This window comes from Rhincodon typus, chromosome 13 (assembly GCF_021869965.1).
Source record: "Rhincodon typus isolate 14 chromosome 13, sRhiTyp1.1, whole genome shotgun sequence".
Classification (NCBI taxonomy): domain Eukaryota; kingdom Metazoa; phylum Chordata; class Chondrichthyes; order Orectolobiformes; family Rhincodontidae; genus Rhincodon; species Rhincodon typus.
Window position 1 is genome coordinate 66103769 of NC_063344.1, and position 13283 is coordinate 66117051.

The window sequence follows — 13283 nt, forward strand, 5'->3', positions numbered from 1 at the left end:
TTGCTGTGATTTCTAAACATCCTTTGGTACATTCCCCAGCTCTTCTTGTTGTGTCTTCTAATTGCTAAGTCACCCACAAGAAGAATGCCTTTGTCCATGACAATCCCATCTGACTGGTAGACAGTGAAGAAAGTTAACTAAGCTTGTAAAGAAGTCTTGATCAATTGGATCAATGGGTTGAGGAATGGCAGATGAAGTTTATTTTCATAGAATCCCTACAGTGTGGAAACAGGCCCTTCAGCCCAACAAGTCCACAACGACCCACAAAGCATCCCACCCAGACCCATCCCCCTATAACCCACCTAATCTACACATCCCCAGACACTATGGGCAACTTAGCGTGGCCAATCCACCCTAACCTGCACATCTTTGGACTGTGGGAGGAAACCGGAGCACCCGGAGAAAACCCACACAGACACGGAGAGAATGTGCAAACTCCACAGAGACAGTCACCCAATGTTGGAATCAAACCCTGGACCCTGGCGCTGTGATGCAGAAGTGCTAACCACTGAGCCACTGTTCTGGCCGTAAATGAGGAAGCGCATCATCTCTGGGTGGATTCGAACCACCAACCTTCCGGTTAACAGCCGAACGCGCTAACCAATTGTGCCACAGAGATGGGCAATTTGGATAAATGCCAGGTATAGCATTTTAGGAAAAGAAACAATGGCAGGACTTATGTAGTTAATGGTAGGGCTCTGGGTAGTGTTGTAGAACAGAGAGATCTAGAAGTTCAAGTACATAATTCTTCAAAATTTGCATCACAGGTAGACAGGGCAGGTAAGAAGGCATTCAGCACACTTGCCTTCATTGCTTGAAACTTTGAGTATAGGAGTTGGGACATCATGTTGCAATAGCACAGGATGTTAGAGAGGCCTCTTCTGAAGTACTGTGTGCAGATCTGATCATTATGTTATAGGAAAGATATTACTGAACTGGAGTGAATTCAAAAAAATTTACCAGGATGTTGACAGGAATGGAGGGTTTGAGTTATAAAAATAGGCTGGATAGGACTTTTTTCACTGGAGCATAGGAGGTTGAGGGTTGATCTCATAGAGGTTTATGAAATCAGAGGGACATAGATAAGGTGAATAGCAAGGGTATTTTCCCTAGAGTGGATGAGTTCAAAACTAGGGGGCATAGTTTTAAGGTGAGAGGTGAGAAAGTTTTAAAAAGGACACAATGGGCAACTTTTTTACATAGAGACTAGTTGGTGTGTGGAATGAACTGCCAGAGGAAGTGGTGGATGCAGGCACAGTTACAACATTTAAAAGACATTTGGATAAGCACATGAATAGGAAAGGTTTGGAAGGATATGGGCCAAACAGAGGCAAGTGGGACTAGTTTAGTTTGGGAACATGGTTGGCATGGACTAGTTGGAACGAAGGATCTGTTTCCATGTTGTGTGACTTTATGACTGTGCTGTCTATGTCACCGGACAGATCTCACCAACAATCCTGAGATATTCCTGTTAGGATCAGAATTCCTATCTTTGCCCATCAGTCAGAAAGTTGTGACTTCAGTTGGTGCACCGACCACTTGAACACAAGGTCAACTTTCTGAGGCACTGCTGCATCCTTGGAGGTTGGTGCTAGGTTTGAGGTGAGAGTTTAACCCATGTCCCTACTAACCCTTTGTGAGGTAGTTATGAAAGATACTGTGGCACCACTTTGAAGGAAGGTGGGCAGTACCCTCTGGGCCCAGGACCAAATTTAGCCATCACACCTCACCCACAATAGATGACCTGCTAATTCCCACATTCCTGTCTAAGAGGATTTGCTGAGTGCAAGTTGGTTGCTATGTTTCAAACATCAAAATAATGACTGGTTTCAAAAGTAGTTCCTGGCCACCATGTAAAATGATTTGTTGAGTGTGAACTTTTATTTTAAATCTGCCCTTTTCTCATTTGCAGGTTGTATTGCTTCATGTGAATATACACGTAAACATAGGAATCAGGAGCAGGAATAGACCATTCAACCCAACTAGCCTGCTCTGCTATTCAGTAAAATCTGATTGTAGTCTCAGTTCCACTTTTAGATCTATTCCCATTAACCTGGTGTTATTCAGATATTTCAATAATGCTTGTATTCTGAACTACAGGAGACATCAGATTTTGTCAAGAAACAGGATGAATCTAACCTTCGCAATGCATTTGTCGTTCTTTCACTGTCCAATGTTGATGTCAACTTATTGATAGAATACACTGTGTACCATATTAATTCATATCTGTCTATCGGCATCTACCCATCCCCTACCTGTCAACCTTCAATCCTTTATTCCTCCTGTTTCCCCTTTTATTCTCCTCTATTGTACCATCTCCAACCTTCATTTATCAGTCTCTCCACAATTCTCCATCTGTCTAACTGTTTACCAAAAATAAACCAAAAGAACTGTGGATACTGGAAATCAGAAACAAAAACAGAAATACTGGAAAAGCTGAGCCGGTCTGGCAGCATTTGTGGAGAGAAAACAGAGTTAACATTTTGGGTCCAGTGACTCTTCTTCAAAACTGCTGAGTTTTTCCAGCAATTTCTGTTTTTGTAGCTGTTTATCAACATTTCAACTGGGAAATATTGTGGGAAATCATAGAGTTGTTACAATAAAGAAGGAGGCCATTCAGTCCATTGTGCTGGCACTGACTGTCTAAGTATTTAAATTTAGTACTAATCTCATGGCATTTCCCTCTAACCCTGCTAATCCTCTAACACTGTTTCTTTTAAAATAATCATTTAATGCCCTCTAAAAATACCTCAATTAAACCTGTCACCACTAAACTTTCAAACAGTGCATTCCATGTCCTAACTGCCTGCTGTGTAAAAGACTTTTTATGTTGTATTTGCTTTTTTTTTTGCATAAGCTTTAAAACTCTTGTCCTCAATCCATTCGTAGGTAAGAACAGCTTCATCCCATCTACCCTGTCCCGACACCCCATGATTTTGAAAACTTCTATCAAATCTCCTCTTAGCCTTTTACTATCCAAGGAGAACAAATTCCAACTTTTCCCATCTTTCCTCATGACTGGAACTGATCTTGTAAACCTCATCAGTTCTCTCTCCAATGCAACCACATCTTTCCTATAGCTTGGTATCCAGAACTGCATACAATTCTATACCTATAAATCCTCATGTATATGCACAAAATTATCCACTACATAGCATAATATATTCCCTTCAAAATGTATGTTGTGAAAACTTTAATCTAATATTGATACAATTAACTCAATGCTCACTTGTAGATTTGTAATTAAAGACTTTCTGATCTTTTCTACATGAATATCCAATGATCAAGCCACCAAATTATGAGCATCATATTCTTTTCCACAATGTAGGATTTGCTGTAAACTTATGTTTCTATACCACAGCCCCCTTGTCCACAGATCTCCTCAATATTACCAGGCTTACACATTCCTTTCAGTGAAGGTGAGCACTGCTCATACTGCTTATAGTAGGTGGGGAGGAAGAAACGAACATTTATTATACAGAATAGTTTAGTAGAAAAATAATGAAAAGGATATAAAAATGGAGGTAACATTATGTCATTCAAATTGCTGCAACTTACTCAGTATTTTCTGTACCCTTCTTTCTTCAGGAGCTGCCCTTTACCAGGATATAGATTCAGATTTTCTCCACAGTACCTTTATGAATTTGCCATGTAAGGGTCTAGATAGCAATGAAAGAGATTGACTGTAGATGGCACCACAGGTGATTCCAATCCTTTTCCAATTCAACGTTCACATATGTTCACTTTCCAGTAGGGGTCTCTACACATTGATGACAAAGAGCTATCTTGGATAAATTTCCCTCCTAAACACAGCACATTGGCATGATGACTATCAATCAGGTAAACAGTCAAATCCTCTTAATTAGAAGTAACTTGCTTCAAATTAAATGTTAATTTAAAACACTTTGACACAAATACATTACTTAGCTATTCTACATAAATTGCTGAATTCAAAATGATATTCAGCAATTCAAGTTTGAAATGTATAATTGACTTGCAATATTCAAAAGGAAGCAACTGTACAAAGCAACACAGTCAGTGAGCATGGTTCATGTTTGTATCAGATTCTGTGTTACAGCATGTATGCACAGCATGTATGCATTAAAGAATTATTATCAAACGATCGTATGAAATAGCCCTACTCCAACATTCAATAAAACCATGCTGCTTTAATTGTGGCCTTAACTCCATTTTCCTGCCTAACCTTCTATCATTTTGACTTTGTTGTTGCTCACCAATCTAACATAGTTTTGGATATAGTCAATGACCTAGTGTCCATCTGGGAAGACTAACAGGCCTCTGAGCAAAGAAATTCCCCCTTATCCACATCTTGAAGAAGAGACTTCTTTGCTAAATATGTTGCCTTACTTTATATTTCCCCATTAGAGGGAACATCCTTATAGCATCTACCCTTCCACGCTCCCTCAGAATCTTATATCTTTCAATAAGGTTGCTCCCTTCTTTTAAACTTCAATGAATTTCAGCTCAAGCTGCTCAACATTTCTTCATCAGACAATTTTTTCATCTCAGAAATCAGCCTAGTGAACTTCCTCTGCAGTACTTCAAATGCAGGTATATTCAGCAATAACCTGCTCAGTGACACCTAGTTTGGGTTCTGCCAGGGCCACTTAGGTCCTGACCTCATTACAGCCTTGGTTCAAACATGGACAAAAGAGCTGAATTCCAGAGGTGAGGTGAGAGTGACAGCCCTTGACATCAAGGCTACATTCGACCGAGTGTGGCATCAAGGAACCCTAGCAAAACTGGAATCAGTGGGTATCAGGGGCAAACTCTCCGGTGGTTGGAGTCATATCTGATGCAGTTATCTCAGCCCCAGGACATCTCTGCAGGAGTTCCTCAGTGTAGTGTCCTAGGCCCAACCATCTTCAGCTGCTTCATCAATGGCCTTCCCTCCATCATAAGGTCAGAAGTGGGGATGTTCGTCGATGATTGCACAATGTTCAACACCATTTTCAACTCCTCAGTTACTGAAGCAGTCCATGTTCAAATGCAACAAGATCTGGACAATATCCAGGCTTGGGCTGACAAGTGGCAGGTGACATTTGCGCCACACAAATAGCAGGCTATGACCATCACCAATAAGAGACAATCTAACCACTGTCCCTTGACATTCAATGGTGTTACCATCACTGAATCCCCCACTATCAACATCCTGGGGGTTATCATTGACCAGAAACTCAACTAGACTCACCACATAAACACAGTGGCAACAACAACAGGCCAGAAGCTAGAAATACTGCGCGAGTAACTCACCTCCTGACTCCTCAAAGCCTCCACCATCTGCAAGGCACAAGTCAGGAGTGCGATGGAATACACCCCACTTGCCTGGATGAGTGCAGTTCCAACAACACTCAAGAAGTTTGACACCATCCAGGACAAAGCCGCCCGCTTGATTGGCACCACATCCACAAGCATTCACTCCCTCCACCACCGACGCTCAGTAGCAGCAGTGTGTACTATCTACAAGATGCACTGCAGATATTCACCAAAGATCCTCAGACAGCACCTTCCAAACCCACAACCACTTCCATCTAGAAGGACAAGGGCATCAGATAAATGGGAACACCACCCCCTCCAAGTTCCCCTCCAAGTCACTCACCATCCTGACTTGGAAATGTATCACCGTTCCTTCACTGTCGCTGGGTCAAAATCCTGGAATTCCCTCCCTCAGGGCATTGTGGGTCAACCCACAGCACATGGACTGCAGCGGTTCAAGAAGGCAGCTCACCACCACCTTCTCAAGGGCAACCAGGGACGGGCAATAAATGCTGGCCAGCCAATGACACCCACATCCCACATCCCACAAATGAATACAGAAAAAAAATTTCTTTCAGAAGCAACAAGGCCAAAACTATACACAGGTGCAGTCTTACAAATATCCTGTGATGTTGTAGTCCTCATTATTTTTATACTCCATCCCCTTTAAGTAAAGTTCAAAATTCCATTTGATTTTGTGGTTAATTTCTGTATATGCACATTAAATTTTGTGATTCATTTACTTAGGCACCCAACTTCATCTGCAGTCTCTCTTTCCATTTACATTACATTCTGCATTTCTGTTCTTCCTCCCACAATGGGCAACTTTTATGCTTTCTCATGTTATACTCCATCTGCTAAATTTTCGTCCACATACGTAATAAAATTATATCTCTTTGCAGACTCTTTGTACCCTTATCATGACTTGCTTTATTACCTAGCTTGGTATCATTTGCAAATATGGCATCAATGCAGTCAATCCATTTGTCCCAGCATTGATTCCTGTGACACTCGCTTGTTGCTATTTACCATCCTGAAAATGAATGTTTATCACAATTCTCTGTTTCCTTGTCATTTCACCGCTAATAGATCAGCCCTGAACAGTGAGTTTTTATCTTGAGCAGTAACCTTTCATGTGAAACTTGAACAAATGCCTTACGGAATTTCAAATTCACTGCATTTGCTGGGTCCTCTTTTCCTACTCAGTCTGTTGCATTATCAAAGAATTTTATTCAATTTGTCAAACACCATTTCTTGTTCACAAATCAACATTGCCTCTGCCTGATAGTATTCGGCCTTTCTAAGTTCATGCAATTACCTCCTTAGTAATCAATTCCAACTTTTCCTCAATATCAGATATTAGACTAAGTGGTCTATGGTCTCCTATTTTTTTCTCTTCACTTTTTCTTTAATAAAGCTGTTATAATTAAAATTTTGCAATCTATTAGGACCTTCCTGAATCTAGGGAAGTTTAGAAGATTATTGCCGCTGCACCTGCTACCACTTCTTTTGTTGGTAGCCATGATATGGAGGTACTGGTGTAGGTCTGGGATGGACCAAGTCAGAAGTCACACAACACCAGGTTATTGTTCAACAGATTTAGTTGAAATCACAAACATTTAGAGCATAGCCCCTTCATCAGGTGAAGTAGGACAGAAGCACACAGACACAGAGTTTATAGGCAGAGCAATCAAGGGCATAGAGATCAAAAGATCATACATATTCTGTGAGTGGAGTGTCGAATAATAAGTCTCTGCAGGTAATCAAAAGTGTCAGACGATGTGAGTAAAGTGTCAACAGCTGAATAACAAGCAAAAAAATGACATATAATCTGAATAAATGAGGCAGAGAGATAACTACAAAAAATTAAAAATAAGGTGGTGCTGGAGACAAACCAAATGATGGAATAACATGATAGGTACAGGAGTCACATGCTGATGGTCTAACCAAAGTAATAAGTAACTCAACACTGTACAAACTAATTAAGGTAGAGAGAGCATAACAATTTATCAAGGTGATACATTGAATGTCCTTGACTGCTGAAATGATCCCCAACTGGGAGGGAACATTCCTGTCTGGCGACTATTGCACGGTGTCTAGTCATCCATTGTCTATCCCTCAACAGATCTTCAGGTAAGCATCCTCCAAGGCAGCCTTCGAGATACACAACAACGCAGAATTGCTGAGCAGAAACTGATGGCCAAGTTCCATAACCATGAAGACAGCCTCGACCGTGATCTTGGGTTCATGTCATGCTTGCTGTGACCCCACCACACTGTTCTGTATCTGTAAAAACTTCCTTACTGTCCTGTTTTAATACATTTGATACGTTTTTATGGTCTCTCTACCTTAATTAGTTTATACTGTTTTGGATTACTTATTACTTTGGTTAGACCCTCGGCATGAGACTCTTACACTTATCATGGTATTCCATCATCTGATTTCTCTGCAGCGCCAACTTATTTTTATTTTTTTGTAATTATCTTTCTGCCTCATTTAGTCAGATTATAGGCCACCCTTTCACTCATCATTCAACTGTGGACACTTTACTCCCACCATCTGACACTTCTGGTCACCTGCAGAGACTTACTTTTCGACAATTCACTTACACCAGTTGTATGATCTTTTGATCTCTCTGCCTATAAATTCTGTGTCTGTGCGCTTCTCTCTCACTTCACCTAATGAAGGGGCTACACTCCAAAAGCTTCTGACTGCTTTTGTTATCTGAGGATGTAGGTCATCAGTTCAAGGGGACTTGTTAGTCTAATCCCATTCAATTTACAACATTTTTATTCAATGATTGTCATTGCTTTTAGTTCCTATCTTTTGTCTCTTGGTTTTCTCCCAATCTTGTGATGCAGTTTCTTCTAAAGTGAAGAGCGATAACAAAACTCTTGTTCAAAGTCTGCACCATTTCATTGTTTCCCATTATTAATTCCATTGTACCACCCTCTCAGGAATTATGACCCATTTTAACGAATTTTTCATTTTCATATATTCATAGAAGGTATTACTGTCTATTCCAATATTTCTCACTAGTTTTCACTTGTAATACAACTTCTCCTTCTTTATTAACTCTTTATTCATCCTTTGCTGATTTCTAACACTTTTAACATTTTCCCGATCCTCTGGGCTGCTACTAATCTTTTCAGAATTGTACTGCTGTTCTTTATAGTTGATACCATCCTCAACTTCTTTAATTTATTATGGATGGTGCACTCTTTATGTGGAATCCTTATTTTTCAATGGAATATGTATTTTTGACAGAGTAGGAGCAAATTACTTAAAATTTGGGAATCTGAACTGAAAATAATTGATGGAGATCACATTGGTTCAGGCAGCCTCCATGGAGAGAAAGCGAGCTAATGTTTCGAGTCTACATGACTCTTCATCAGAGCTGAAGTTCATTTAGACTTGAAACGTTAGCTTGCTTTCTCTTCATGGATGCTGCCTGATGCATTGTGATCTCCTGAATATTTTGGTTTCTGTTCATGTATTCTATCTCCTTAAATACATGCTACTGTTTCTCTATCAACTTATTTTTTAAACTATTTTTCCAAATCCACCTTGGCTAACTCTGCTGTCGTACCCTTGTAATGTCTTTCTTTAAGCTGGGGCAACATAACCTGAGACCATCATAACTCCTGTATGCTATGTGCATTAGAATTGGCATATATTAGCACACAGTTGCCATCATAGGAAACAGAAATACAGCAGGCAGTTTACGCACTGCAAGGTTTGGTAAAGAACAATGTGCTAAAGTCTCAGAAATCTGAATTAATTATATTAGCAAGAGCAGAATCCTGTAGATGCTGCAAATCTGAAATAAAAATGAAACAAAGACCAGAAAAGTTCAACAGATCATGCAGCACCTTGTAGAGAGATATGGAGGTAGAGCTTTCATCAGAACTCAGTTCTCTGCACAGATTCTGAATTTTTCTAGCCCTTTTTTCTATAATTATACTTTCTGATTTAATGATTTTGATTGACAGATAAACTTTGGATAGTCCAACAGGGAGGCGTTGCTGCACTTCTTCAAGCTATAACAGTTTCTTACGGTCTCTTACACTCACTTTAAAGACCAGACGAGGCGCCAAAATAAGGACTCACCCAAAAATCAGCTTCTTTGAAAATGCATCACACTTTTCAGTTGTACACAAGAATATTGTCAGCCTGGATATTGCATTTAAGTTACTGTAGGAAGGCATGGATCCGTTATTTTCTGATGCATCTGCAGTTGAGTTTAGCTTTGTACAGACAAAATCACAGCTGACTGATGCTGCAGCATAAACTAGCTAGTTTTTTTATGAAGGTTAAGCGAGTCAGTGGGTATTATCCAGAGTGTTACAGTCAGAGATTATTATAGTGGTATCACACTGAATAATATAGAATATCACATTCAGTGAGTATTACAGTCAGTGAGTATTAAAGATTTATTAATACAACATGGGAGTACAAGAGATATCACAATCTGTCAATATTAAAGAATAACTCAGACAGTGAATATTATTGAGTATCGCAACCACTGAATATTACATTCAGGAATAAATGGGTACAGCCAAGAAGTATAAGAGATTATCACAATGTTTAGGTACTATTATGGATTATTATAATCAATTAATATTAAATCTCCCAGTCAATGAGCATTGTTGAATATCACAATCAGCGACTTTAAAGAATATCACAGTCAATAAGTATAAGAGAACATTACTGTGAGTGAGAGTTATCAAATATCACTGATGTTGAGTATTATAAAACATAGAAGTCACTTGGAAGTAGATGTTATGTTATTAAGTATTTAAGATGATCAATGCCAGTCAGTATTATTATATGTCAGTCAGCGAGTATTATAGAATATCACATGGTGAGTTATGGAATATCATCCCTGGTGACTATTATAGAATATCATATACAATGAATATTATATCATAACTTAGTCAGTGATTATTAAATAATTTCTGAATCAGTGATCATTATAGAATGTCAATCACTGAACATTATTTCACATTTTCAGCGTATTATAGTATTTTGCAGTGTATAGTATAGAACATCATAGTCAGTTAGCATTAAAGATTATGTCAGTGAACATTTTAAAATATCCCAGTCAATATGTTTTCTAGAATGTCAGAGAGTGACAGTTATAAACTATGGCACATTATTGAATAACACCATCAAGAGTGTTATAGCAAGACGCTATAATGAGACCCCAGAAAATCTTTGCCATTCTTCCAGCTGTGATGGATGATGGGAATGCAGCCTTAGCACTTTGGAGACATCAGATAAGACCACCTGCTGCACTTATTTAGATGGTTGAACACGCTGATTCTGGAAGTGCAAAGTCTGCCACATGTAGTTGTCCCTTGCCAATGGTGCAGGATGATCACTGCTGAAACCTTGTTTACAGAGACAATGTCTTCTTTGGAGCTTCTGAAATGACATCATAGAATCCCTACAGTGTGCAAGAGGCCTTTCAGCCCACTGAGTCCACACTAACCCTCCAAACAACATCCCACCCAGACATACTCCCTTGCTCTGTTCCTGCAACCCTACAATTCCCATGGCTAATCCACCGAACCTGGACATTCTTGGACACTATGGACAATTTAGCATGACCAATCTACCCAGCCTGCACATCTTTGGACTGTGGGAGGAAACCCATGCAGACAGGGGAAGAACATATAAACTCCACATAGGCAGTCACCTGAGAATGGAATCAAACCCGGGTCCCTGGCGCTACGAGGCAGCAGTGCTAACCAATGAGCCACTGTGTCGCCTTCTTTGCTCCGTTAGTACTAGCATGCGTAACAGGCTTGTCATAGAATGGGCAGCAAAGTGACTTTGTCTTTCCATGACTGAGAGGATGTACCCTCAACTAGAAGTGGAATTTATTGAGTTTTTTATTGTTTGGTGTAAGTTGTCCAGGTTTTGTTGTCATACATCAATGTCCTGGGGGCACAGACCTTGGTCCTGCCCTTCATCGCTGACATGAAGTATTGCACAGTCGAATGGTCAGTAAATCTTATACACTATCACATTCAATGAGTGTTATTAAACATGGAAGACATTGAGCATTCATGTAAATACAGGCTTGAGTAGTATTGAATATCAGTGAGTATTAACGAGTATCACAGTGAATGAATGCTTTAAAATAGCAGTCACTGATTATTATTGAATATCACAATCATTGAATATTATACAATATCATAATGACTGAATATTATACAATATCACAATTGCTGAGGATTATAGAATACCAAAAGCAACAAGTATTATGGAATATCACAGTCATGGATTATAAATATCTCAACCGCTGAAAAGTAAAGCATTACAGTCGGTTGACATTCAAGACCATGGTAGTTAGCATTAAGATAATTATTGTCAGTGACATTTCAGTCAGTGTGTATTGTAGAAAATCATGCTAAGTGACAATAATTGAATGAAGTCAGTGAGTATTATAGATTAAAATTGACAGTGAGTGTTATCAAAATACACAGTGAATGTGCACTATCGAATATCACTATATTTAAGGAAAGAGAGAGGAGGTATAGAGGGGATGTGAGGAAAACAGATTTTCACCTAGAGGGTGGTGGGAACTCACTGCTTGTAAGGCTGTTGGATGTAGAAACCCCCATATAAAGCATACAAACCTGTGGGCCAAATGCTGGATAAAGGGATTAGAATAATTATAGCTGTAGAGTCATACAGCATGGAAACAGACCCTTCAGTCCAATTTGTCCACGCTGATCAGTCATCCCAATCTGACCTGGAACAAAAACAGAAGTTGCTGGAAAAACTCAGCAGGTCTGGCAGCATCTGTGAAGAAAAAAATCAGAGTTAACATTTCAGGTCCGGTCCTCAGAATCTAACCTGGTCCTATTTGCCAGCATTTGGCCCATAAGCCTCTAAACACTTCCTGTTACTATACCCATCCACATACCTTTTAAATGTTGTAATTGTACCCACCTCGATCACTTCTTCTGGCAGCTCATTCCATACATACACCACCCTCTGATTGAAAAAGTTACCCCTCAGGTCCTTTTTAAATCTTTCCTCTCTCACCTTGAACCCATGCCCTCTAGTTTTGGACTCCCCTATCCTAGGAAAGAGACATTGGCTATTCACCCCATTCATGCCCCTCCTGATTTTTTGATCAGCGCAGGTTCAGTGGGCTCAAGGGCCTTTCCCTATGCTGTCGATCCCTATGACCATCAAATAAAATTAATGAACATGTTACAGTGTATCACTGCAAATGAAGACTAAACAATATCATAGTTGCTACAACCAGACCAGAACTCCAAGTAAACAGGTCTAAGTTTTCATAATTTCAGATGATGCCCAAATTGTCAAGCCAGTTGTGAAGGGATGAACTGGCTTATCACTTTTATTCACTCGCCCCCATGATCAGATTAACTTGAAAAAGATTCCTCCCCTTTTGGATGCCTTTCTCCCAGACCAAAATGAATTTATATTTTAAAAGGAGCCAATTTAACCTGGCTTTCATGGGATATCTAAATGCAAAAGGACTAGCAATGCAACATAGAATAGAATATCCTTTATTGTCACTTTTACTACAATACAGAGGTATAGGAGTACAGTGAAAAGTTTTTACAATGGCTGCCTATTAATGGCACCATCTTAGGTACATGTACCTAGGTACGAATCTTACAGAGAGAAAAAAGAATCGTGTTCTTTTCAAAGAGGATTAAAGGAAAGCATAAGCATTACTTACAGAGGTAGTTACCACATAGTGAAAAGGTTTTAAATTACAGTCTGATAACAGCAGCTCAGCACGTGGCACCGGGCCCAAGTTCAGCAATGGCCCCACATCGCTCCAGCCTCCAGTCTGTTCCTCACCGGCACTCAGCAGTAACAAGGTAAATCGCACTGTACCGGGATTCGTACCTTGGCCCCTGCATCGCTCCAGGACTCAACATATACACAAATTACAATGTCCCAGACAATAACATCACCATTCCAGGATATGTCCTGTTTCACCGGCAGGACAG

General features: G+C 39.8%; 1 non-coding gene across 1 annotated transcript; it reads right to left on the reverse strand.

Annotated features, from left to right (window-relative positions):
• Positions 1-545: 545 nt before the first annotated feature.
• Positions 546-619, reverse strand: trnan-guu. The gene has a single exon. It is a non-coding gene; the product is annotated as a tRNA-Asn (tRNA).
• Positions 620-13283: the final 12664 nt, after the last annotated feature.